The sequence below is a fragment of the Sturnus vulgaris genome, chromosome 3 (genome assembly GCF_052056855.1).
Source record: "Sturnus vulgaris isolate bStuVul1 chromosome 3, bStuVul1.hap1, whole genome shotgun sequence".
In the NCBI taxonomy this organism is placed as follows: domain Eukaryota; kingdom Metazoa; phylum Chordata; class Aves; order Passeriformes; family Sturnidae; genus Sturnus; species Sturnus vulgaris.
The window spans coordinates 10,220,215-10,246,685 of record NC_142245.1 but is presented as its reverse complement, the minus strand read 5'-3'; the positions used below and the strand labels follow the sequence as shown (position 1 = coordinate 10,246,685).

The following is a 26,471-nucleotide window of genomic DNA, read 5'->3' as shown; positions in this document are numbered from 1 at the left end:
GTAATGAACTTGGGGATTATTTAAATTGATTGGCTTGTAATATAAACACTCGAGGGCTTGCCAGCAGTGTACCTTCAGGATGTGTGACTTTTCTAAAAAAAATCATTTGGGATTTTTTTTCAGAATCCATTGTAATTAGTGGCACTATGGCAAAGGGTGATTTATTAAATTGCCTTTCAGTGAGAGGAAATAGAATCCATTAATGATGTTGCACACATATTTTTAGTCAGATTCATTAAAAATAATTTTCTAGCTGTCTTTCTATGTTATGTAAACTAAGAACACTCCCAGGCTACCAGCTGGATTGTCCTTTGGGCCTTGTAGAACTTCAGAATGGTTTTGACTTTCTCCTGCTGGAGGAGATGCTGATATTCACGACCGCACCAGTGGAAATGAAGTACTACTCAAAGTTAGTTAGATTTCTAGACTCAAACCTGAACTGAAATGGGTTCAAATGCAATTAGGGATTGGCTACTAGTACCTCTTGGGTACACATTTATTCTTGTTTCTTTACCATGTTGACAGGGAGCAGGGAAGGCTAGGGCTTGACAGAGTGGTCACTGGAAGGAATGGCAGGCAGGAGCAGCTGAGAAGGAGCAATTCACACATTTCTTTAAAAGGGAGCTTCCTTTGCCTCTGTTAATAACTAAGCAGTTACACTTAAAAAAAAAAATCCAGCCATTAATAATCTAGAATATTTTCTCAGAAGGTACTTGTTCTGCTAGAATGTGGAAAACGGGTATAGCCATTAGTACACAGTGGGGAAGAGTGGGGAGAGAGAGGAATAAACAAAAGCTTATTTGTTTCAAAACTGAAATACAATGGACACTGTGAGCTTTTAAGAACAATGATACTGCGTGCTGTCTAAAAGAGCAGAGTTCTAATTACTTGGCTGCCATAACTGTACTTCAGTGCTTAAAATGTGATTTCCTTTAGATTTCATCTTCCTCCTGTGTTGCCTGGGATCGAAGATTGCTTTATATTACATTTCTAAAATGCATTTTTCTACAGATTACCAGTGCATACTTTGTTACTTACATCCTCACACTGTTCTCCCATGCCACATCTGAGAAGAGGGTGGTGTGTTTTCTTGGATAAGCTTGGCACTACCAACACATTGGCTTTGCATCCTCTGAAAACTGTGTGCAGTCAATGGAGTAGAATTCTGTGGGTTTGGTTTTGAATTTAGTGGGACTTTTAAATGCAGGGAACAGATATTTTAATAATGATAGAAGTGAAGATTATGTTGTGTTAGTGGTGGGCAGATGCTTTAAGGGGAAGAGTCTGTGAACAAGGCTAGAGCTCCACAATTTCCTCCCTGTGCACTGTGCCAAAGTATTACCCAAAGACCATGCTATAATCAAGGTCTAAAAAGGAAATGGTGCTATTCACTCAATAATTTCTGACCTTTTGCATTACTACACTACTGGATTAATTTTGAAGTACATATATGGAAGTATCCATGTCTAAAAATATAGCACTGCCATTTCTGGGTTGGTTTTTAAAGAGTGGTTGCATAAAACTTAATCAAGATGCTTAATACATTGTGCCATGCTCTTCTTGCTACTGGGAAAACAAACTTAGCACTGCAGTGGTTGCAATGCCTGCAAAGTCTGGCCAACTCAGTGCTCTGGATGTGATTCTGCACATCTGAAATTCCCATAGGTCACAGGCTGGATGTTAATGGAGTGGGAATGGGTAGGAAATAGAAGCATGTCCCTGTGCCTAACCCTTTCCCACACAGGCTGGCTTCCTTTCTCCTTGGGGATCTGCACCCGTGGTCTGGTGCCAAATGCTTTCTGCTTAACTAAAGGGCTAAGCCAGAACATCCTCCTTGGTGCCCTGAAGAAGATGGGGGGAGACAGAGGGAGAGCTCCTTCCCTGAGATGCTCCTGGACACCCTAGACTTATGTAGAGCCTTCAGCATGGGTCTGCCCCAAAGGTACAGTCTGCTGCTGTCTGACAGGCTGCTCCTATCAGGAAACATTGCTCTGGAAAACAGACTTGTCTTTGTGCAGTAAGTTTGTTCTCCTTGATCCCAAAACCACTGAAATCAACAGTGTTTTGAAGTAAATTTCCACTGATTTCCATGGTCTGGAGATTAGATTTCACTGCCTTTTCAACTCTGAATCTCAACAATTCCTTACTACCTCACTCTGGATATTTTTTCTCCACTGCTGGATAAAAAGAAGCTATTTAACATGACGAGATCTAAATAACTGGACACTGTGCATGGAAACTGCAGCTCTATTGTCAGCCCCATTTCACAGACAAGGAAGCTGTATCTAAAACCATATCTCCAAACAGCAGCAAACCCAAGAAGAGATTCAGCTTTCATTCTGTAGATATCCTAGTATAAGGAAATTTTTCAGCTTCATTTTAATTTGCAAATACCTCCAAACATCTTCCCTTATGCACAGTCTCCTCCAAATACAGACGTGAACTGTTGCATTGCTGGAGTTTTTTTCATTTTTATTTCTTTGTTAGTTGCAGTTATTAACAGTTTATGAATTAATTGATTATGGATAAAAATATACTAATTAGTAATTGAGCCTTTTTATTCTTGTTCTGCTTGAGATAGAATAGTACAGGGAAAGAATAGTACAGGGAAAATGCACTGGTATTTTCAATTAAATGGAGAATTTTTTTCCAAAGCTGTGCTGACTTATAAGATTCAACACTCATAACTTTGACTAAGAATCAGGCTTCTTAAAAGACAGACTGCAACTCTTTTCTGATTTCCCATTATCTAGGAAGTATCCTTACTTCAGCAACCAGTCAGTGTAGGCAGATGGAGAACAATATTGTAAGTGACATTTTAGAATCGTAGTTTTTCAGTATTTATCAACCACTGTATTTTCAGCTTGAAGGTACCAATGTTTTTGTGTCGTGTAATAAATTACAGAATGTTTACATGCAATTAGGTATGTGCCTATGGAGGAGAAAACATTGGGAAACAGGATTTTCCAGAGGCAGTAGCTAGTTCAGAGGCCCAGAGCCAGTGCAGTAGCTGTTGTCAGGGAGGACTGAGTGGCAGTTCTAATTACCAGTGTCTACACAGGTTTCTCATAGGAAAATACAAGCTGTCACGATCCCTTGCCAATCACATGAGAACTGACCTAGGGAGAAAATCAGCTGAAGGTGAGTGTACATATCCAATAAATCCTGTCCCCATTGCATTAGCTTATTTTTAGGATTGTCCTAAAAAGACATTCAACCTGTATCATAAAACCTTCAACTGAGCAGAAAATACACAGAATGATGATGACTTTAAATTTGGGTTCTTGCCCTCTGGGGCATGAATTCATAGTGCTTCAGATACGATTTGATAATGTACTGCATACTGAAAGAATGGAGAATTTGTAGATGAGTTCATAAAGACAAAGCATTTCTGCAATGCCAGTACTGTCCTGATCAAAAGAAGCAGAATGAATTTTTTTCTTAATTTTACTGCAAATGTTATACTTAATTTTCAGTGAAACCATGCTCTCTATTTAAGATTTTTCTCTGAAACAGAACATTTAAAGTTATCATGTAAATTTATGCTTGCAACTGATACACCTCTTTCAGATTTTTTCACCTTCTTCCATTGAATGTATTAGAGTCTTGTTCTTGAACATAATTTAGACAATACATATGTCACAAGCAATGATGAATCAAAGAAAGAAAGCATCCAGAAAGGGAAGTTAACCAGACAGGTAGGCCCTCATCAGCATCACATTCTGTTCCATAGCTACAATAACAATAATTGAGTCAGACATATGGATTTTAAGTGCCTCTTAAAGAGGAAAGTTAGGGAGAGACACTGTGGAAAGAAAATTATACACTGAAATGTGGTATCTCGGTTTTGCAGCTGCCAACCTTCCTCTGTCAGTAGCCACAGCTGTTGCCTTTTTCTTCTAAACTTAGCAGGGGATGGGTGAAACTAAAGAAAAGCAGGGCAGGCTCTTTAGCTGATAAGGAGGTATGGGTCCAAGTCCCTCTGTGTAATCTAAGGAAACCTTTAATAAGCTTGGACTCTTGAGAGAGGGGGGGTTACTTTTGTGTGGACAGAAGCTCACTCCGGGGAGATGCGTGCCTGCCTCGTGGGTGGATGCACTCTGGGGATGCTCCTCGCAGCCCTTTATGCACCAGTTAGGTTTTCTCCAGTCCTCTGTTTTGCCGCTTGTGTTTTGTCTATCTTGGGCAGCACACTTGCTCAATGCCGTCTTTCCTAGTGAGTGAAACAGAATTATTTGTCCAATATAGTTTTTATTTGTCCAAAAAGGGAGGAAAATTAGTCTCCGCTTCTGCTGCTGATTGAAAATGTTGTTTTAGCATTTGGTCCTCAACCCCAAAGTCAAAACTGGTGGATTCCAAATCTGGAGTGATGAAATGTACAGGCTTGTTATATCAGAACTTAATGTCACTCATACCAGTTTTCAGTCAGAGTCTTGCTGTACTCTCACTGAATTTCCATGGTTGTTTTGGGTGTTTTGGAGGTTTTTTAGACAGATGAGACTAAGTATGAACATTAACTTTTTTTCCTTCCTTTGTGTTGTGGAAGAAAATGTGGAAACATGATGTGACATTAAAAACAAACACAAAGACTGAAACAAATAATCCACCATTTGTGATTTACTTTTTCAGCTTTTTTTTTTTAATGCAGTCTTATGCTTAAAAGCAAGTTCTCTGTTCTTTGATCTGCTGCCTTGGGATTTTTGAGTGCTTTGTCTTTCCATGTGAAAGTCACCTGCCAGTGATGATTTGGGGAGGTGAACAAAATGCAGACGTAGATAATGTAAGATGTGTTCCTGCCCCCATTCACATAGTCTGGAGTAATCTGGGCCTTGGTCATGAAGGGTGTTTATGATGCAAGGGTCTGTTGATGTAGTATGAGAGGACTATTTAAGATCACAAAATCTGATGTGGTTTTGCCCTGTAAGAAACAGTCCTGGAACAGAGTTACCTGCTGAGTGTATTTCACCTCAAAGGGATGTAGTCAGCTCCAACACAGAAATTGGGGGTGATTTACCATGGAGTGTGGATAATCAGGAGAAAAATGGGAATATGACTGCCTGACAATAGAGATATAGCCCTGTACTTATGGGTGAGATTCACCAGGGGACAAAACACTCTCTGCACCAAGCACGAAAAAGCTTGTTGGTAGTGAACTATTGTATGAGCCACTGACTGCAAAGAAGAGGAGGTCCTATGGAAACAGGAAATGTGGATGCTTGTGTCATATACAGAAAATTTGACCTTGCCTGCATGCCAGATGATATCCTTCCATCTGGTGAAGCTGAAGATGCTGAGAACAAGGAGAGGAGGAAGGGGATCATACCCAAGTTAGATCTAGGAACAATGTGTTGTTGAATGAAATAAATTATTTCTTGAAAAATGATTGATGAAGACTAGAGCTTATAACCCCTGCAGTAATTTTGTCACTTTTATCTTCAGGGTGGAGATCACTACATGCCAGGCTGCATTCCTTCATAGCATCTGAATCATTCTTATTGTCTCCACAAGCTGAAAATGAGAAACAGACTGGCAGGAAAGTTAAAATTTTCAAGGTGGAAACAGCAAGGAATAGTCTGATTTCATTTTGTTTTGGTTCGGTTTTTTTTAAGATTAAAAGTTCCTGTTGCATTTTTGCAGGTAATAATACACTAAATTTTATGATTTCTTTGTTTTAAAAAATAGTTTCCTAGATTTTGAAGATAAGCTAGAGCACCTGAATAGAAGGGCTTTCTTCAGTGCTGTCTATATCCAGCCTGGCTTTCCGTGAGCTGCACGAAAGAGAAATTTTTCGAAGGCACCAGTGGTTGCCATATCCTGTATGCAAAAAGATTCCATAAATGTCTGAAAACAGATGGAATGCAACTTTGGAGGAATAAATGGATTTTTAATTTTCTGAACATTTTGGATTCCATCTGGTTGAAGTAACTAAGTGACCTACTAGAATACTTTTACCTTTCTTGTATAATAGAAAGACAGCTTGCATTGCTATTGACTGACACATTCCTCACCAGTTCATGGAGTTTATTTGCTCATACATTTGCTTATTTTTAATTCTTTGGACTCTATGTCAGGGGATGCACCTCTTCCGTCATGTCAAATCTAAATGTTGGCCCTCTCTCAGGTCATGATTTATCCTTGCAGCTGGTAAGGAGAAGCTCTAAACGACCTGCCTAAGCCCACCTCACAGTAGTGAGAGTCTAAACAGCTAATATTCCTTAGACTTATCTCCTTTTTATTTTTTTCCAAGCATTGGCAAATAGCAAAAAGAAAAAGTGTTCTTAGTTTTCTGTCTTGCTTAAAGACAAAGAATAAAAATGAGGAGAGACTTTGTGTACAGTCACTAATTAGGTGGATTATTTCTGTTTATTGTTTTTTGTTATTGCCATTTAGAATGTTGTTAAATGAACAAGAGTAAATACATGTGTGCTTTTAAACAGGAAATGAGCACTTCTCTGTGAGTAGAGAATACAGGGGACTTGAACTCACAAGAAAGAAGTCATAAAATATACTGCTCTATACAAAAAATTGATGACTTAGGTTCATGGAAAAGACCAGTTTTGTGTCTTTCACCTCAGCAAAAGGTAGAAACCAAACCTATTCACCCTCCTTGAGAGAGGAGTCTTTTAAATCACTAATTTTAAGCCTGTGCTTAAAGTTGCACTACTTACGAAGTTGATTATTTATGATTGCCATATTGTCATTCAGAAAATTCTACTGAGAATAAGTATTTCCATGCTGATAAGTTCATAAGTAATAGTTAGTAGGATATTGACAATGTGTTTGGTATTAGTTTTCATACTTTTTGGCACTTGGTAACATTTCTCAAGGTTATTGCTATGAATACGGATAAAACATTCCAGGGAATGGGCAATAACAGCACTTTTTTTTTTTTTTTTTAAGATTGTTAGTGAGACTCTTTTCCACTTCTGGAACCAAGTATATTTGTGTTTCATTAACAGCTGTTACATTTTAGGATCACAAGTTTCAGTCTAGCACAAATCACTGAAAGTTTTCCTTTTTGCCTGACACATTACTGCTGTGTAAAAAGTGTGTTTGCTCTGTCCTTAATAGGACAAAATATAGCATTTCCATCGCAAACAGCATTTATATAAAACTCTGGTCACCATAACCCCATAATTCAAAGTAGGCTTGTTTCTTCTCCCTGAATTTTGTGATTATGAACTTTCTGAAGGCTGGCAGGAGTGCACGTGGGTTCAGCCAGCAAAACTCTAGACATGGTGCAGTCATGTTTTGAGTGTCTTTTGCTGGGGTCCAGGAATAAGTTTGCCTTGTATGGCATAGAGAAAATTGAATTCTCTTTTGCATTATACACTTACGTAATCGCATTACTGTCTGTGAAGCCTTTTTGCCCCTATAAATGATTAAAACCGTTCTTACACAAATTTGGACTTGGGAGACACATGTAAACCTCCTTATGCAGAATGAAAGTGGCTGAAAGACTCACAGCTGCCAGCACTGAGGATTTGCTGTTTTGTGATGTTCTAAGAGTTTAGAGTCTTCTTAAAGAGAAGTCTGTATCCTGCTAATAATACTCATCACATTCTCTCTCATTTGTATAATTGAGAAAATTACGAATATAATGAAAACAGCTCTGTCTAACTAAGTTCTCTATCCACAGCTAATAAAATAGTATCTACCTGCAGAGACCTGGAATTTCTCCACAAACACTTTTAGTTAAACAAAGCATTTTGTGTACCTACAGTAAATGTGATATTTTTTTTTTTATTATTCATGAAAAAACTTTAATGTCACTGCTGATTTTCCTGGTAGGATGTTCAACTCCAGCATACCAGAACTCATGCTGAGTTGTAGCTGAAGATGTCATTCACAGTAAACATGAGCTGCTGTGGCAATATGATGGCAGAAGGTGAAGAATCTCTTTTCTTGTGCAAGGGCACCCATTGTCTCTGTGTGTGAGGGAGAGAAGGAAAGAAATTTGATTGTGTTTACAAGATTCATTCATGGCACAGCAGGTAGTAGTCACATTGTAATATTCACCTTAACATAGCTAATTTGATTTTCAACCTGGTTATCATGCATTTAGACAATGATACATGAAAATATATGCTCTAGCAACACATTTTAAATAAGGTGACACACTTTAAGTAGGAATATTTTAGATGTAAGCATTGATTTTTGCAGTTGCAGGAGTCCTGGAATGCACTACTCAGAGTATGTTACAAAATTACCAAGAGGAAAGTGAATTCCAATAGTTAAGTCTCAGGGACTGCTACGATTTCTGGGCTGAGCTCAACAGGATGGGTGTCCCCCATATTTGACATCTCTAAAGATATGCAAGTGTTCTGTTTTAGAGCTTCACATACTAATGGAATTTCATTTCTGAGTTTCAGGTTGTATTCTAACTGGAAAATGAAGAGTCAAAAAGTCCTGAGGCCTTTCTGCCCTTCTCACTGAAAGGAAAATGAACAGCCTGGTCATAGGATGAATGTTGTCTTGGGTCACCATCAAGATCCTGACCTGCCTAAATGACATGACACAAGGAAAGAGGTATGATGATGTTTGTCAAGACCAGAGCCTCATTACTGCATCCTGGAGTAGCCTGAGAGATAAGGGGATCTATCAGCAATTTAATTATAGTTGTAACACACTAGCCTTCATGCAAGACAAAAAGGAATCTTCTGTTTGCACTGTGAGGTTTCAAGCTCAATTTAAATCTAAAGAGAGTGGACGTGGTTGGGCATGATTTTGTGAATCACCTTCAGCACATTTACACAAACAAAAGCAAGTGTAATTCTCCTGAAGTCAACAGAGTTGAGCATGTTTATATGAATGGGGCATTTGGCCCAAATACAATTGGAGCCTTTGCAGTATAACACCTCTGAATCTTCAGATGTTTTCTTAGAGTCATTAATACTGAGGCTGTATGCACCCAAGGTAATTATCCATTACAGTTTGTGCCTGGTCCAGGAATTGTTTTGCAACATGTTGCCTCATTAGTAAAATATAATGGAAAAAAAACCCAGAAACAAACTGGAAACTAGGAAAATAAGGGTGCTAAAAGGAGGAGAGTGTGAAGAAAACAAACACAGTGGGGTGAGATCCTCTGATGGTGTAAATCAGTATCACCTTCTGTGAGGTTCTGCCAATTTACACCCTGTGATGCTCTGGCCCATGATTATTAGGAAAGTATGTTGTTGATATGCTCTATAATGGCTTCCATTACCAGCCCATGCTAAAAGGACCAGCTGGTGAAAGTTATGTTTATGTTCCACAGATGGATTGGCAATGGCAGACACATAGCTCTGTGTCTGGTAAACAGGTGTTTTATTTTATGTTTGCTAGCTAGCCATAAGAAGTCAGATTCTTGGTGAGGGGTGTAGGCAAAGAAGATCAGTTCGGTTGTAGAAAAGGAAGAAGCAGTGCTTTTTGGTTGCACTTTATTTTCTTTTAAAATGGCAAGTAGTGTCCTGAAACCCATCCTGTCTTTTATCATAATCTAAATGACTGAGAAGAAAAATAATGGAAGAGAAAAAAACCCCAAGATGGTATTCAAATGATACTATCTCCTTCCTTTCCTTCCCATTTTCATCAGGAGGAGGAAACTTTGGCTACAGACAAAGTAAAAAGTGCTTATAATACAGTTAAAACTTCCTGTACCAGAGGAGCAACTTTGCCAGTTAATACAGTGCAGAACAGGATGAGTTGAAATTACAGCAGAGTTTATCTGTGCCTTTCGTGGGAGGTGGAAATATAATCCTCATTTTAATAAGTAACATTTTGCAAACCAATTCTGACACCTGTAAATTTAATTCTTGCATGACCAATTCAGAAGGAGAACTATTGCTTTTCATAACTCAAAAGAAACCATTTATTTTGATTGAGTTTATTCGTTTCTGATTGCCTAGAAAAAAATGGCTGGGATTTTTTCTGATCTTTGAATGACAAATACTTCTAGATGGCAGAATGGCAGCATATAAATTCCTTGGTGAACCTCATTGAGGCTAAAATTCTTTAAACTCTGAGGGCTTGAGAGTATTTTCAAAAATACCCAGCAGTAGGCTGAATATTCATTAATAACTAATATTATGAATCATAGTGGTACAGAAGAACTAGTTGCAAATCAGATTATTATCTTATTCTTTAAACAGCTCTAGGGAAAGCTTCTTACTGTGTAATGAAAGGAAGTAGCCTAAGGGAATAGAGCAGGCTGGTGTCATTTACCTAAAACTTGCCTGCACTGCTGTTGGGTGTTGATCCTTCTGGCAGAAGGTTAAAAGCATCCTGCTGAGTCCTTGGAACCAGTGGCCAAGGCAGGAACAAGTGGTTCTCCAAGATGACCTAGGGAGCGGGAAGAGTAGCTAGGATGGCTGAAGAACCCGGGGTGGGCCTGAAAAGATGTTCACCCTCAGCATTGTTAACTCCTTGTCACACCTATTTTATTGAAACCAAACAGCTCAAAGGGGCAGCTTCGGAATCAGCGCGCTGTGTCGGGGAGGTGGCTGTTTAAATGAAGTCTGAGCAGCTCCTGCTTCTGAGATTCTGTAGTAGATATAATATAGGAAGGAATAGCGAGAGCAGCAGGTGCTGTCGAAATTTATGTGCGAGCAGCAAGCCCAGGCAGCAGCCCCACAGGAAGAGCAGTGACAGTTCCTGCAGCAGATGGTCTCGAGAATTATGAATGTGGGGACCTGTCCCCAGCTGCCCCTGTAACTTGGTCCTTCTCCAGCAGGAGCCAGCAAGGCACTGGCTCCAGAACCTACTGAGTCAAGTTGAGCAGCAAGACTGGTGGTGGTCAGGGCAAGCAGCCACTGCAGCCGCACACTGAGCCAGCCTGACCCAGGCTGTACATATTGATCTCTGAGCAGTGCTGCCGGCTAGCACAGATACATCTTGAACCAGTTGGGAATCCCAGGATAGAAGTACTGATAAAGGCTCATGAAGGAATTTAACTACCCAAACATCTGTTGAGTAACAAATACAGCTGAACATGCATCATTGAAGAGGTTCCTAAATTATAGTGAAGACAACTTTATGATCCAGAAAGTAGAGACTCCTGAGGAGAAGCCATCCTGGATCTACAGGAGTATATTAATGAAATTTGCAGATGAAACTTTGCAAGTGCATTAAAAATACAGCAGCATTGTGTTTTAGGATTAACTTTAGCAGAGTATCATATGTGTTTAGAACAGATTGTCTTCCTCATCCATTTATTAATTTTTACTGTTTCACAAGTAAATGGAAATTCAAGCCCACTTTCTCCTGTCTTTAAGCCTGTTTGAATCATCCATGCATGCCAGATATTTGAGATGTACGGACTCTCAACTAATGCACTTTGCAAACATCTCTCTTAGATAACATACAGCTCATGAGAGAGACCAAGAGAATTACAAAAATTGATAGATAGTAGCACGATACCGATTGCATTCAAAAAAGCATATATGCAACTGCATACTTTTGCAGAAAGTAAATAATTTGAAACAAATGTTATAGGGGATGAGGAATCCTAAGAAGCACAAATATTGAAAAGATAATAATGAACAGCAAATAAAGCATGAGTTTTCAATAAAGCACAATAGCGTGGAAGCCTATAAAATTTTGGAGTACAAACAAAGAAATATTGCATCACAGGGTAAAGTTCAAATAGGACTCTTTATTTTCCGTTTTGGTTAAAAAATAGACATATAAAATGGAGATATAAAATGACAAATACACTAAAATAAGCAGCAAAAATAATAATAATGATGAACTGACAGACTTCTGAATTTTTGAAATATCTTCTAGAAGTTTTGATTTATAATGCCACTTAATGGAAAAAGAAAACAAAACTAAAGAAAAAGCCCACAAAACTTAAGTTCTATCCTGAAACAAGGGAATCTGTGAAATCTTAGGGGAATGAAAATCTCTTAAAATTTCTCACATAAATCAGCTAATTTTCGCCATCCTCAGAGAAAAAGCAGCCCTGAATGAATCCTGCTTCATTCCTCAGATTCAATATAGGGATAATGTCAGGTTTACTCTCTGATGATTAATTTCTTTACATCTGGAGAATGTGTCTTTCAAAAATTTAGAGGCAAAAAACACCAATTTTTCTTTTCTTTCTTTCTTTCTTTCTTTCTTTCTTTCTTTCTTTCTTTCTTTCTTTCTTTCTTTCTTTCTTTCTTTCTTTCTTTCTTTCTTTCTTTCTTTCTTTCTTTCTTTCTTTCTTTCTTTCTTTCTTTCTTTCTTTCTTTCTTTCTTTCTTTCTTTCTTTCTTTCTTTCTTTCTTTCTTTCTTTCTTTCTTTCTTTCTTTCTTTCTTTCTTTCTTTCTTTCTTTCCAAGTTTGATTTTTATTTATCCGTTTCTTCATTACTGTTCTGTCCCAACATTTATTGTCTCAAACACTACTCAGCAAAACCTTTTTCTCATCAATTCAGGAAGGTAAAGTTTTAATTTACATTTTTAATAACGAGGTATGATCATGTCAACAGGATGGCAACCTTAGTAATCTTCCTGATAAAAACCTGCTAATTAGCTTTTAGATAAAACATGCCTGTGTTATAAATATTTCCAGAAAAGAACAAAACTTTGCACTTGTCTACATTAATCCTGACATCTGGTATAGGTCATACGGAGAAAGAAATCTGCCTGCAAAAGTTATTCAAATTCATAATTGTACTAAAACTACTATCAATAATTACACTGCACCCCATCAAGGGCTTTCTCAGCATCTAACGCTATTAACGTCCATCGTCTTGAGCTTTTGCTTGGTCAAAGATTTTAGACTCTCTAAAACATCATCTGAGGTCACAGAGGGTTCAGGAAATGTTCAGCTCTTTGATGAGAAAGAACCAAAAGCTCCTTTTTATCTTAATATTCAACTTCAATATACACACAGACACACACACACACACAAAAGAATAAGTATTCTCATGATCTCAGTCCAGACACAAGCAATAGTGAAGACTTTTGTCAAAGGTGTGATCTAAGAACTACCTTTTCAAGCAAGGAATTTGGAAGGAGATGAAAAAATGAATGAGAATCCCTCTGTGGTTATTACTTCTGTCTGAATTCCAGTTCGAATTGGACTCAGACAAAGAAGATAGAAGCATGCTATGAACAGGATAGCAGCAGTGGTACACAAATCACCATTAATGAACTCCCTTTATGTGTCCAGGGAGCCCTTCTAAAGAAAGCCCACAAGCACCCGCCTGAAGGCTCTGCTTGCTTCAGGCTGGATGGATTTGCTTGCTGTTCTTGCTCAAAGTTAATTTCTAACCTACAAAGACATTCTTCTATTAAGAGACACAAAAAAACCCTAAAGGTAAAAAAATGATGGTAGAATCTCTATCAACCTGAAGCTTCAGTTTTTATCTGCTGCTCCTGGACTGACATTCAGAGTCACTGATCTGAATCCCTTCAAGGTTTCAGCACCACACTAGAAGCAAGGAACAGTAAGGGAAGTCACTCATGGATCTCAGTGTCGATGAGGGAAGGTATAAAATGCTCTGAGCTGTCCCTGAGCAAGGTTATTTGTTTGAAAAGTACTTAGTTAAAACTCTTTCCTGGTGCATTGACTCATGCCCTCCACTTCAGCAAAGCCAGATTATGTTGATTTGCTAATGATTTTGTGGCTTCAAAATGCAGGAAGGTATTTTAATTGCATTTTCCCCTGTGATCAGTTCTGTTGCCATATTCTGTGGCTGAAAACTTACTGGGATGTTTTAAATAGAACAAAGACCTGGTCAGCTATTGCCCTTCCTCTTTTTCACCCAAAGTGGTCCAGATTGTTTGGATGGAAATGCTACTTTAATCTGAAAGGCTTTTCACTTAGAAAGTGACTACAGATGAACCATGCCGACAGGAACTCTACATAATCACTGGCAGAGTTTTTCTCACTAGATGTACATTTTCCAAAGGAAGTACACTGAAATATTTGTTTCAAGTTTTGAAATGGAGTGGTGTGAACTGACTCAGTGCCATCAATATGCTGATTTGCCCCAGCTGAAGTTCCTGAGCTACACAAAAAAACCCACCCCTGTGAATCAGGTGTTTAGTAATCAGCAGGATCCAGATTCTGGTGGCTTTACTCCCACAAAAGGCAGGGAAAAGGTTTTTATCATATTTTGCCTAGTGATCAGCTTTGAAGCCTTACCAGTGGATGAAATTCCAATGTGGCCTTATTTGCCTTAATTCTGAGAGGGTTAGACCAGTTGCTCTCTTCTTGCTCTTCACTCATATATACGCTCCTTGATTAATAAGAGTATTTATAATTTGCTTCATTCATCTTAATGGCCCATCTAGTGGAGGTGCAGAAATGGTGATCCCCAGGTCCTGAAAAGCCTCAAAAGATACACGCCCTCTTCATTCCTCTCCTGAATTTCCTGGTACAGCAGCTTATCTACTTCTGTCAAATGAGACCAGCACTTCTGTTACCTGCCTAAGGTCAACTCCTGCAAAGTCACAAACTACCAAACAGCATTTCCCATGAAATGTTTGTGCGTAAGCAGGACCTGGATTTATGCGGAGGACGAGGAGCGGGGGTGGAAGCGTGGGTTGATTACATCTCTTGGTTAGATTGGATCTAGTTCCTATCTTGTGCTAATCCACCCCAGACTCCTGGCGGTAAGATCCAAAGCTGCATAAAGCAGATAACAGGAGAAGACAGAGGGGTCTGGTCAGGGATGTTTGTAAATAAATCTGGAACCTGGGATCTGCAGCCTGCTTGGTTATGGTTTTGCGTAAACGGAATTACAGCATAAAATGAAAGCAGGCTGTGCAATGAAAACAAGAGGAATGCCATCATCCAGGTTGGCTTGTACTGCAAACCACGCTGGTCAATCATCTGAGATGAATGGAGGTATCCGCTGAATAACCTCACTTTGCAACTTTTATGTGAAGGTTTGATAAATGAAGTCAGGGAGAGGTACAAGAAAGTGATTAAAACCAGCCTGCGCAAAAGGCAATGATAACCTCCCTGGGCTTTAAACTTTTTTCTCCTTCTGCCTGAGTTTGTTGGATAATTAACCCTTTCATCCTTTGGTCTCTGTACACAAACAATTGTATATTCCTACAAAGCAGCTGCATTTTCACAGGCAATTTGTCATTGGTAATAAATTGAACCCAGCATGAAGGCAAACCACTTTCAGCAGGGATGAGTACAGCCAGGTACCATGATCTGGAATTTCCTACTGGCCTCACTGTAGTAGAAAACTTTTTCCACAGTTTATCTCCCTCGTTTTTTGTCTCTGTATTCACTGAGATGCCCAGCAGCTTGCTTAGGCAGCTCCTTTTAGGCACCTTCTTGAAAGAACATGCCTCAGGCCATGCTGGCCAAATATTTCAGGGGATCTCAGTCTGTTGTCCTGTTGCCATAAAGCTTGAACAGGATATTATTGTCACCAAAACAAAAAGGAATTCGGGCATTTTTGGTAAGCAGGGGCTAGAGTTTCTCTTTGTGGACCTGGAACCATCTGTCATGGTTTGTGGTAAAATTCATTACTGGCTTGGAGGATGGCTTGAACATGCAGAAAAGCATTTTGCCCATACATGGCATAGTTGGAGTTTAACAGAATTCCCATGCCTCGGTACAGCCCACTGTGCTCCTAGGTCCTTGCTAGGGTTAAAAAGAAAGGTTCTAGAAAAAGTATCATACAAGCAGACCCTTGCACAAATAGGGTCGGAGGCTGCTGCTTGTAATTTGCTTGCTTCATGCCTGGTCTCCCCAACTATGTCAGGATACTGAATCAGACTTACTTATGGAAAAACAGCTGTCAAGAATCTGAGATGGGCTCTCAGGTGAAGACTTAGAAGTCAGTATTGCCAAAATGCACAGAAGCTTATTTGCATGTCAGAGAAATGAGCTTTTCTAGGGGGACCTAGCCCAAAGAAAGGCAGCAGCACCACAGCCTCGATTGAATAAAGTTCTTTAAACCCTTACTGAGAAGCAAAATCTCTGCTGAGAAATGTCAACAGAGCTTTTACAACAGCCTGAAAATTAATTGTCCTCTGAAATGGCAGTCCTCAATTTAGGCTTAATCTCTCTTGCATTACTCAGGTAGCTATTGTGAAGTATCACCCCGCTTTCTGCTCTTGCTGACAGTTTCTATATCCCTTCACCACACCCACTGGAAGGAAAACAATCACATAAATCCCTCTTGCAGGGCATGCTCCAACTTGTTTCTTATTGTGGGGCAAATTTATGGTCACATTTACTATGTAATCTTTAAAGGGGACTGGCTGGTGGTTGAAGGTCTAAAATTACAGATGACCTTCGTGTAAGCAAAAGTGGATTTGTAAAAAAATCTGTATTTAAGGGAGGGGAGAAGGGCGTGAGAGAGGAGAGCTAGATGTTCCCTGTGTAGTATATGGCCTTTCCTAAAAAAAAAAAAAAGACCCAAACTTCAAGAAAGGTAGAAAAGCAATTTTCATTCTGTGGCTCTAAATATGTGTTTATCCCACTGCCATGATGTGAGCATGCCCAGTTGGGATGATTTAGCACTCTGCTGATGACTACCAACGGAAGGACTTCATGTAAAAAGGTAGTCTGCCACAGCTAATGGGCTCTTGTTTCAAAGGGATGCTGTGTGTACATTACTAGTGTATGGAGAAGGTGCAGAAAGGCCTCAGTAGACATTAGGAATGGAGTGTTGTTGATGATGAAAAGGCACTTTGCTGTTGAGGGAATGGTGGGAGAGAAAAGGCGTATCTGTCTTTTTGATTAGAAATGCATGCTTCCTTTCATCATCTGAGCTGAAAAATTGGCTTCTGCTCTTGGTTTATGAAACCATTTTTCTTTCCCTTCCTTCCCAGGTTTGCAAACTCTTTAATAAATTAGTTACTGTGAGGTGCATGGGTGCAACAATCACCTCAGAGGCTTTTCCCAAATGCATCTTTAATATTTTATAAGTATTTAAATAGATTTATTCAATGTGAACAGCCTGATTTATTAACACTGGCAGTCTGGCATGGAAAGGGGGTTCAATACAAATTATGTTGTGTCAGAAATTTTTAGCAGGTAGATCTCAATTTATCAATGGATTCTTGGAAGTCAGGAAATAATAGGACCCATCCCATGTTAATATTTAATAACACTTTGGTGCCAGATAGGAGAAGCTGTCGAATGAAGGAGATGCAATGAGGGGAGCCCTGTATTACATTAAAACATACATCATGTGTTCCCTCCTTAGATGGGGAGGGGAGAAGCGGGTCAGTTATTATGGTGAGAGGCTCAGACCTGCCACTGAATAAAGATGCTTTGTCAGGCCCTCAGAGCTCACCAGATGAAGTTAAAGTCTTACCACAGACATGTGAGAGAAACCTGAGTGACTAGGTGGGAAATTGACTTCCCTTTTGGCATCCCAGGATACACAAGATGCACACCTTTCCCCGTGTATATTCAGCAAGGAATGTGTGACAACAGAAATGCTGAACCTGACAGGATAGCAGAAGTGACTTGTAAAGCACTTTGTAACAATGCAATGAGATGGATGCTACCAAACCCAGTACTGTCGTATTTATTTCATGTACCAAAGTGCAGGGGAAGGGCATCTCTATAGGTCAGCACTCTGTGGGTTACTCTGTTTTGAATCGTCTCAAGTCCATTTTCACTCTGAAGTGCCACATAATATTATTTTTATTTAGCCTGGTATATCACCCTCATAAAAACGAATGGGTTTTATTTCTGTATGGAAACACCAAACCGGTTTCTCAATGAAAAATTTGGGCATAAATTTAAAATGCAAGGAAGCTCAGAAGCAGCACAGTGGTGTTCACTCACTTGAACAGAAGAGATGAACATAATAGTGCAATTGCAAAATAACTGTGTATCAGCAAGTCTTTCCTAAATCACGGCACCCAGTGTGGAGGGATTAAAAAACTGAGTATCTCTTTTCTGCTGAGTACCAGGGACACAGCCTTTCCAGTTAACCCCCGAAGGCAGGGTCTCAACAGGTGAATGTAGAGGAAGCAAAGTTTCAGTCAGCCACAGTGGGATCAACACTGGATAAGTAGGAGAAAAGAGGGGATTTCAGATGCCAGAAATACTTTACTGGAATATTTCAGGATGATCCAGTGGTCATTGTGATGGGTAGGAAACTCTCCAGTCATCAAAACTGCCTGGCCATAATTGCAGGCTCCTGTGCAATGTTCCTAAGATGATGTGAGCTAGAGCAGTGTGGTAGAAGTGCCTGGAATAACATTGGTGGACACTGGCTGAAATATTGGCCTGAAGCTGAAGTCCTTGTGACAGTGGTCTTCTGGTAGGAACATTATTCATTTCCTCTTCTCACTTAATTATATTTATTGCTATCCCTTTAAGCATGTAGTGTGTTTAGTTTCCCTATGTGCATTCCTTGTTTAAAGAAAGAAGAGTTCCATTTCTTGTCCTTTGTAATGTTAACATTAAGAAAATTGGATGATGCTTCAGGGACTGAGTCAAGACAAGAGTCTACTCCATACATCTCATTCTGCCAAAGTTTGGTTGGAATGGTTTCTTGTAAGGTTATATTACCAGTGAAAATTTATTTGTTTGTGCTGTGATAGTTGCCTGTTGATAGTTTTAAGAAGAATATTTGGAGGAGGAAGGTAAAGAGAGGACTGGAGCAGACTACTATATTAGATTTCTTTATGCAGTTTATGGTTAACCTGAATTTACTTTTGTGGGGTGTGTATCTGAGAATATTTGGTTGACATGGTAAAAGATCCAGAGCAAGGTCAATTCTATGTCACTACTTGCAGATCTCCACCTAATGGGCTGCAAGGTAGGCTGGCTGCTTGGAGTGGGATTGTTAATCTCTTCCATGTGGTAAATTTTTAGCTATTATTAGTATTCTTAGTAATGACTTATTAAGTCTTCACTGTGCCACATTATGTCCAAGCAGGGTGATCTCTTTTGTTGGCAATCTTCTAAGGTCATAAGATTTTATCATTTCTATCTTTGGAAAAGAATACCATCATCTGCTCCAAATTCAAATACATATGAATAGATTTTACCAAAATTTTTTTCAAGTTGGGGATAGATGGGAAAGAAGAAAAAAGAACATCAGAAGGAATAGAACAATTTTCACTATTCAAGCAATCATTGTGGCTTATTAATAATAAGATATTATTATATAATTTAAATATTATTATATAATAATACAATATTAAAGGGTTGGAATGGACCTCGAAGATCATCCAGTCTCAACTCCCCTGACAAGAGCAGGGAAACCTCCCACTAGAGAAGATTGCTCAAGGCTTATCCAACCTGGCTTTGAACATTGCCAGGGCTGGGACACCCACAGCCTCCCTAGGCAACTTGTGTGTGTGTAGAGACACACATCCATATATAATATATATATATATATATACACACATATATATAACATATAATGTATATATGTTATGCTCTTCAAAGTTAGTTTCAAATATATGAGGCATAACTATTGATATTAGGAAAAATATTAGAAAAAATATTGTTATGAAACACTGCAGGAATTTAAAATAAAGCATGGAATATGTTTTTCAGTTAAGTCTCTCTATTCAGAAGCTCATCTAGTTTTATAAAGAATTTGATCAACTAGAAATATGCCTGAAAGCACTGAAATTCCAGTCCCCTTCTTCCCAAAGGAGACAGCAATTATAACAGATGAATAATCTTTCACTCAGAAATGGCCTTGCTCTGGTCCTTAGGACAGTTACAAAGTCCTACTTTCTGTGTGAGTGAGGCCAAAGTGGTTATCTTGGAAATCTGAATGTGATTTTAATTATAGCTTTTATTATTGGAGCAGCTGTAACCAAGATTTTAACAGTCAATTATATATGGAGCTTTATTGGCAAAGGGTGTTTAATATTAAACAATCATTGCTAACCATGAACATACCTGATATAATAATGAACTTTATTTGAAAGATCAGCAAGAGATAAAGGACTTAAATTTTACTGTACAGTCTGTAACAATAGCATGAGAGAATACTGTGAATTCATTTTATTTGGAAACAGAAAACTCTGGTTGTTGTTTGATTATCTTTTTGAGAGCATGAAGTAAATGTTTGGTAACCAGAGATTTGTATTGCTAGAGAAAAATCACTTTCATTAAAGCTACAGTAACTAAATGTCTAAATGTGCAGGGTGGAACTGTCAAAGCACGTAACAACATCTTTAAATAAAATGGAAGCAGCTATAGCTGCCTTTATCTGTGTCCTCCTCTGACAACTGCTTAAGGTTCAATTCTGTTCTGATTGAAGTCAGGGAAGAATCTCCTGGTAACCTGAAATGATTCATGGCATGGACGTTACCAGGGAAAAAAAAAAAGGAGGTCTTGAAGCACCAAGAAAAGTGTGCTGCTGTCCTCCAACACGTGAGTTATTTATACCTGTGCTGAGTAATACTGCCAGCCCAGAGCATTCATAATTGTGCCTTGAGCCATTTGCAAGGGCCATGTCAAAGACAAAAGCCTTAATGTCTCCTCAGGAGATTTTTTTTTTCAACCTTCATGTTCTAAGTCACTGGACATCTTTGACAGCTATAATACTTAGGTTTTCAGCTTAACTAAAGGCTCAGAAAACCTCTTACACTATATTTAGTTTATTTTAATTAAAGCTGACAATCTCTGATAATCAATGTTAGGCTACCAAATCAAAAGAGCTTGTGTAGCAAAACCTGCCCCAACCCCACAGCTACGAAGCACTGAGAAAGTAAATGTTGACTGGGTCACATGCCTGGTATAGCAGGGTTTGTTTGCTGGTTGAAGCTTTTTAATTGTACATTTATACTTGTGTCAATGGCTTATTTGGAGTAGTGCTGCAAGCAAGGAGGCAAGATGTAAAGTGGTTGTGAAATGAAGGGACAAAGCAGACTGCACCCATCCTGCAGACCACACTTCCACACTGGCAGGAGAAAAAGCTATGTCTCCTCTTTTCAGTCCCATCTTTTGATTCTCAGAGACTAAACTAGGAGACAGCATTTTTTATTTATATTTGTGCTAGAGTCTTTCTCCTCAGTCCCATTCTCCTTCTGATTGCCTCTGTTTGGGCCTGGTGGGCCAATATTCTGCAAACTGTTTTTGTCAGTGTGTAGACTGAAATACTCCAACCAGAGCTCCCTCCCAGTTCTCAGATTCCAAAATGCAGCTCAAATTCTTAATTGGGTAACCTGAACTTCTCTCTAATCTGCATGTCAGTTTGTATGGATGTAAGGGACTTGTCAGTGCTGTGCACACTAACACTTTAAAATCATATAATGAGCCTGTACACTAGAAGAATAAACACACAGTGCAATTTAACTGCAAACTGGGGGGGGGACACCCAGAGGAATGTTGACCGAAAGGTTATCTACCATGTAAAAGCAGTTCCTTCCTTTTGCAGGTTTTGGGGGTGATCTGTAGCACTAGTATTCTCTTTAATTTTGAGAATGGTTTGTCTAACTATTTGAGTGGTAAGGGGAGAGGAAAAGAAATTGAGAGAATTCCTTCTTGCAAGCACTTTTCAATTCTTAAGAGTCTTTTGTGCTGCCTGTGCAAGCCTACAATTGGATATTGCAGAACACAGTGCTTTTATGCAGAGAAAAGGATTAGGAAAAACCCCAAAGGTGTGAAATATAACAAAAGGCAATGTTTAGAATTGCACTTTTAGGCGAGACAGCTGAAGTCAATGGGAGCTTGGTCCATGAAAGCACAGCAGGGCCATACCATATATAGAAAAGCACAAACTGTCAAAATTAAGTATGTAGTTTATGGTATACTTTTTGTTTGAAATAACATATTACCTCCTATTTATAGTAAAGCAGACTAAACAGTTCTATATGTCTGCATTTAAGGTTTTCAGACAGAGAGTAAGGATACCTTTTACCTGGAAATTGTAGAGTCAGAGCTCAAAATTGTTAGCAGTGATAAATGAATACCTGTGATTTTACAGGCATATAAATCTCAAGCTTCTGCTTACATAGCCCCACTCTGTCTGCAGTATTGGCTGCAGCTGAATCTCACTGCTGGAGGACTACTAGGAAACAAATGAACTTGCAATGCATAGTATCTTAAAGGAAACTATAAATGGGATAGGTCAAGGACTAGGCATGTAAGTGACAGGAAAAAAAATCTTCCTTTTAGTTTATACAACTCCTGCTTCCATGTCTGTGCAGATTCCTAATAAGGAATAGTAACTTTTCGAGGCACTAGGCCTTTACATATTTCCTGATCTTATAATTCTCACAGTTCTAGACATTCCAAGGTAGGGGGTCATTCAGACAGAGTTGTAATTTCTTGTGTATATTTATTTCCAAAGTGTCTTTTGCATAGTTTCCCAGTGAAATCATGTGTTAGGGCTGGGGAATGCTAAATAGGTTATTTTTCAAGCTCGCATGTAAAGGGCCCGTCAAAGTGAACTGTTTTGGACTTATCAAGTAAAAGCAATGAAACCAAAGCATGATGTTTGTAGCTTGTCCTCCCTAACCCCACTGCGAGTTGGAATCCCAACCTTCCTACAGGAGATGATGTTGGAGGGTTAAGGAGCTCTGGTTTTATGGGTGAGGATTTTAATCATTGTAAAAGTCTTGAAAGCACACATAGCTCAAGAGGAGTTTGATATGGGCCTTCCCCAAAACCTACATTTTGCTAACCCTCTGCTGCTACATTTGTGCTCCTTCTCCTTTTCATTGTGTAAATAAAAACACAACAAATTTTAGGGGGAAAAAGGTTGCAGAAGCTCAGCCCTTCTGTAAATAACCTTAACTAGTTGTGAAAGCACATTTTGAATTCATTTTCCCAGTCCTTCAAGACACAGACTTATTTTCTGAAGTAATTATATTTATCTGATCAAAGAATTAGATACACCAGGGACCAGCCAAGACCTCGTGAATTTTCAATATTCATTTCTCATAATCTATCAGCCAAGCAGCAGCTAGAAGTTATCTACTGTCTGAAAGAGGTTTACACAAGGTATTTGTCTGGCCATATTCAAAAACAAGAGTCTCTCCCAAAAGTCTTGCAGATAATGTATTTGTCAAGGAGAGGCTGAATTTGAGCCAGAAGAGTTTGCCCATAGTGCTGTGTATGCCCTGCTCAAAGCAGCTGTAAGGAAAGTTAGTCAGACCTCAGCTTTTATCTAGGGGTGTCTAACTAATCTAAATTGAAATGTGGGTACTTTCCTTCTGAACTCAAAATGCATGCAATACGTTTGGGACTGAAGGTTTCAAACTCTTGTTGAAAAGCAAGTGTAGACTTCATGCTTACAAAAATTCCCAGGGGAAAAAAAATAAAACCTTTCCCTAAGATTTTGAAAACAATGACGAGGGGATGATCCTGTGGAAATTGGGATTGTTCTCACAGATTAGTGGTGACAGTAAGTAACATTGTATAAAGCTCCAGTTAGGCTGTAAATGACATATGGAGACAATTTCTGCCTCAGCTATATTTACCTTTCCCTTTGATCTAATGGGAACAGTGCATGGATACTGAGACAGAGCTTGGTCCACAGTAAGTACCCTGTTCGGTTTTGTGTATGGGAAGAAGTTTGGAATAGCTAGGTTGACACATGCTGTTGTAACTGAGAGGGTAAGATGGTGCAAGGAGCCTGATTTAGGCACGTGGAGGGAGGGCTACAAGGTGATATGAATGAAATGCATTAAGTGCTGCCTTTTGCCTTTATCATCAGAGAATCACTGAAATGTAAGACTGGAAGGAAACTCCATAGGCCGTATATTCTGTTCTCCTGCTCAAAGGCAAGATCAATTATACAGCCATGCCTGGCAGCAATTTAAGTAAAATATTACTGGAATGAAGAGATATTCTTTATATTTAGAAGGGGTAATACTGCCAGCACAGTGAGTTTCTTACTTCCCGGAAAAAAAAATAAAAGAGAGGTTATACAGCTCTCAGAGTTATCATTCAAATTAGCTTGGATGATTTGCTTGGGATCATTGGAGAAGCCTGACTAGAAGAGATAAGTGGAATGTAAGACAGGATATGTGGAAGTGAAAAATAAGGAGATATGATCATAGTAAGGCAAAGGAACAGGTTGAGCTGGCTTCCAGTTGAAGTGGTGAGCTCCAAAGGCAATATTTAGGCAATAACTGAGTAAGCATGTGTAATTCAAAAATAAAAAGAACTGTGGGGTATATCTTTGAGCTTTGAATTACCTGGTGACTCTTTAAAAGGTTAGAAGTGAAAGGCTTGCCCCCTTTAATTACTATCAGAGGTTTGTGTGTATTTGTGTGTGTCTGTGTGCGTGCGTGTGTGTGTGTGCTTGCTTACACAGCACACTGTTTTTATTCCTCCTGGAAAAAAAGACACAATAATTTTAGTATTTTTTTTTTAAATAAGTTTTAAAGTTTTTAAAGGCGAGAGAGAACAAACAGCATTGCACTTCACATCTATAGGGATCCTGCTTGCCTCTGCTGTACTCGTATCACTCCCTGACTGGCTTGCAATTCATTTTTTGAAAGCCAACCTACTTCATTTGACTTTTGTCAGAGCTGCAGTTTTCTCTGCTGTACTTTTAAGTGTAAACATTGCAATTATTTTCAGAGTGTTATTGGTCATTTATTTTATCAATTTAATATTCTTATATTATGAATCTTACAACCACTATTAACTGTTTTGGGTCATTTCGTATTTGTACCCCAGAAAACTGCTCCCAGTGTTATTACTTATTGGTCATAATCAATTAGGGAAGTTTTTAGACTACAGCAGTCTTATATAAATACACTGGCAAAGTTCACCTCCTATGATTTCTGACAATTAAATTGTTCTGTCACTTTGGGACCTTCATTAATCTCAACTTGTCATCCTTGTTTATGCAGGTTATAATGGCCTGTGTGTGTAAGTGAAATGAGATGCTAAAAGCCCTTGCCTGTTTTACTCTTTGATGAAAGTCAAGCAGGAATATTATGTTGAAGGGAAAAGATGGGGTTTTTTTTCATCCTCCAAAACAGCATTGTGGAAATGATTGCACTGTTAAACAACTAGCTTTCAAATAAGTCAAGGAGGAGTTTCACAGAGGGCTGAAGGAAACAGTTGACAGTACTGTTATCACAGTCCTTTATGTGTCTGCCTGAGTATACATAGAAATAAAGACATGGCAACATAGATTACTTTCTCTTCCAGGAAAGTGGTATGAAGACATCATGTCCCAGCAAAGGAATCTAACGGCCAGAGATTTTCAGATAACCTTGCAGGATCAGTGTGGCTCAAGTCTCAGAAATTTGAGTATTAGTATTATTATTAGGCATTTTGTTTTGGATAATTATGGCATACTGATTACTTGGGACTGTTGCAGGCACAATTCTGAGGACTTTGGGAAGCGAAAGTTTGTTTAAAGAATTTAATTTACTAATTAAGTTCCTATGGGAGTTAATAATTTTCTTCTTTCCTAAATTATCTCTTAGAATTTAAAGAACCTGCTCTGTGATGACTCCAAGTTCAGATGCCCTTTTCTTCATCTTTTGAGAAGGTCTTAAACAACTTTTCAGAGTAGTCACTCTACAGCGGCAGCAGCATTATTACTTGTATCATTCTCAGGCAGAATTCCTCAGTGCTCCTTCCTTTTGGAGTGGCCTCTCCTTTACAGTCCTCTGAATCATCATCACATCCTCACCTGGCACCTTGCAGTGAAGATGCAGGTACCTTTTATTCCATGAGTTCATGAAACCTAGGGCTTCCTCTTGGGCAAGGGCCTACTAAAATTGAAATCCAAACTTAACAAATCTTTATTCTTCTTTGCAATTGAATGTGAAGGATCAGGTGAAAGCAAGCAGTGCAGTGTCCTGTGCTGGCAAAGCTGGAGATGTAGCACAGGTCTTCCAACCTGCTGTGAGCCTCCATCCATTCACAGCTGGCCAAGGTTAAAAAATAGGAAGAGTCTGGGAGTTATCCATCTCAAATCTAAAAGGAGTGTAATGATATGCTATTCTCTGCACCCTGCGAAACATACGAGTGACATCTTCTCTCAGAACACTAATTACCATAATTCTTAGACCAGAGAGAGATCCAGAACACTGCACAAATTATCACCCAATATCTTTAATAAATGTGGATGGTAAGTTACTTGCAAAGGTGCTGGTTAATAATCTGGAACGCATATTCCCAGACCTAATTCATTTCAGTCAGGTGGGATTTATTAAGAATTGTACTGTCATGCAGTAGTGTGAGGCAACTCTTCAGTACAGTTACTTTACAGACCAGCAAAGGAGAAATATGACACAGAGACAAACTCTTTCTGACTTTTCCAAATGTTGGTCTATGAGCACCTCTTTGACACTGTCCAGTAAAATCCAGTGGCAATCCTCAATCTGTTGTAAAAATGCTGATGCTGGTGGGTTAATATCTTGGTTTCCTAACAGCTAAGTTACAAAATAGAGAAATGGTAGAGCTGCTCTCCCATTTCTATTTGATCCAGAGTTCATATCATAACTCTGTTTCTCTTTTCTTTCATGAGATTAATTTATAAAGTAAACCAAATCCCTTGTGCCTCGAGGATGTCCATTTTGCCTATGGCTGCCTTTCCTCCTTGCCTAGAGAGGAAACAATGTGATGGGCTCC

The 26,471-nt window shown here is 38.9% G+C and overlaps 1 protein-coding gene across 7 annotated transcripts in view; it reads left to right on the top strand.

The window, feature by feature from the left end:
• Nucleotides 1-26,471, top strand: part of LOC148224178 (uncharacterized) — a 470,521-nt gene that overhangs the window by 377,842 nt on the left and 66,208 nt on the right. For 6 of the 7 annotated variants that reach the window (XR_015802136.1, XR_015802134.1, XR_015802137.1 and 3 more), the window contains one exon: nt 8,373-8,529. The gene's annotated coding sequence lies outside the window, so the exon portion shown is untranslated. Of the gene's footprint in view, nt 1-3,053; nt 3,142-8,372; nt 8,530-26,471 lie in introns of those variants that run through there. The other variant, XR_015802138.1, reaches the window with a different exon arrangement.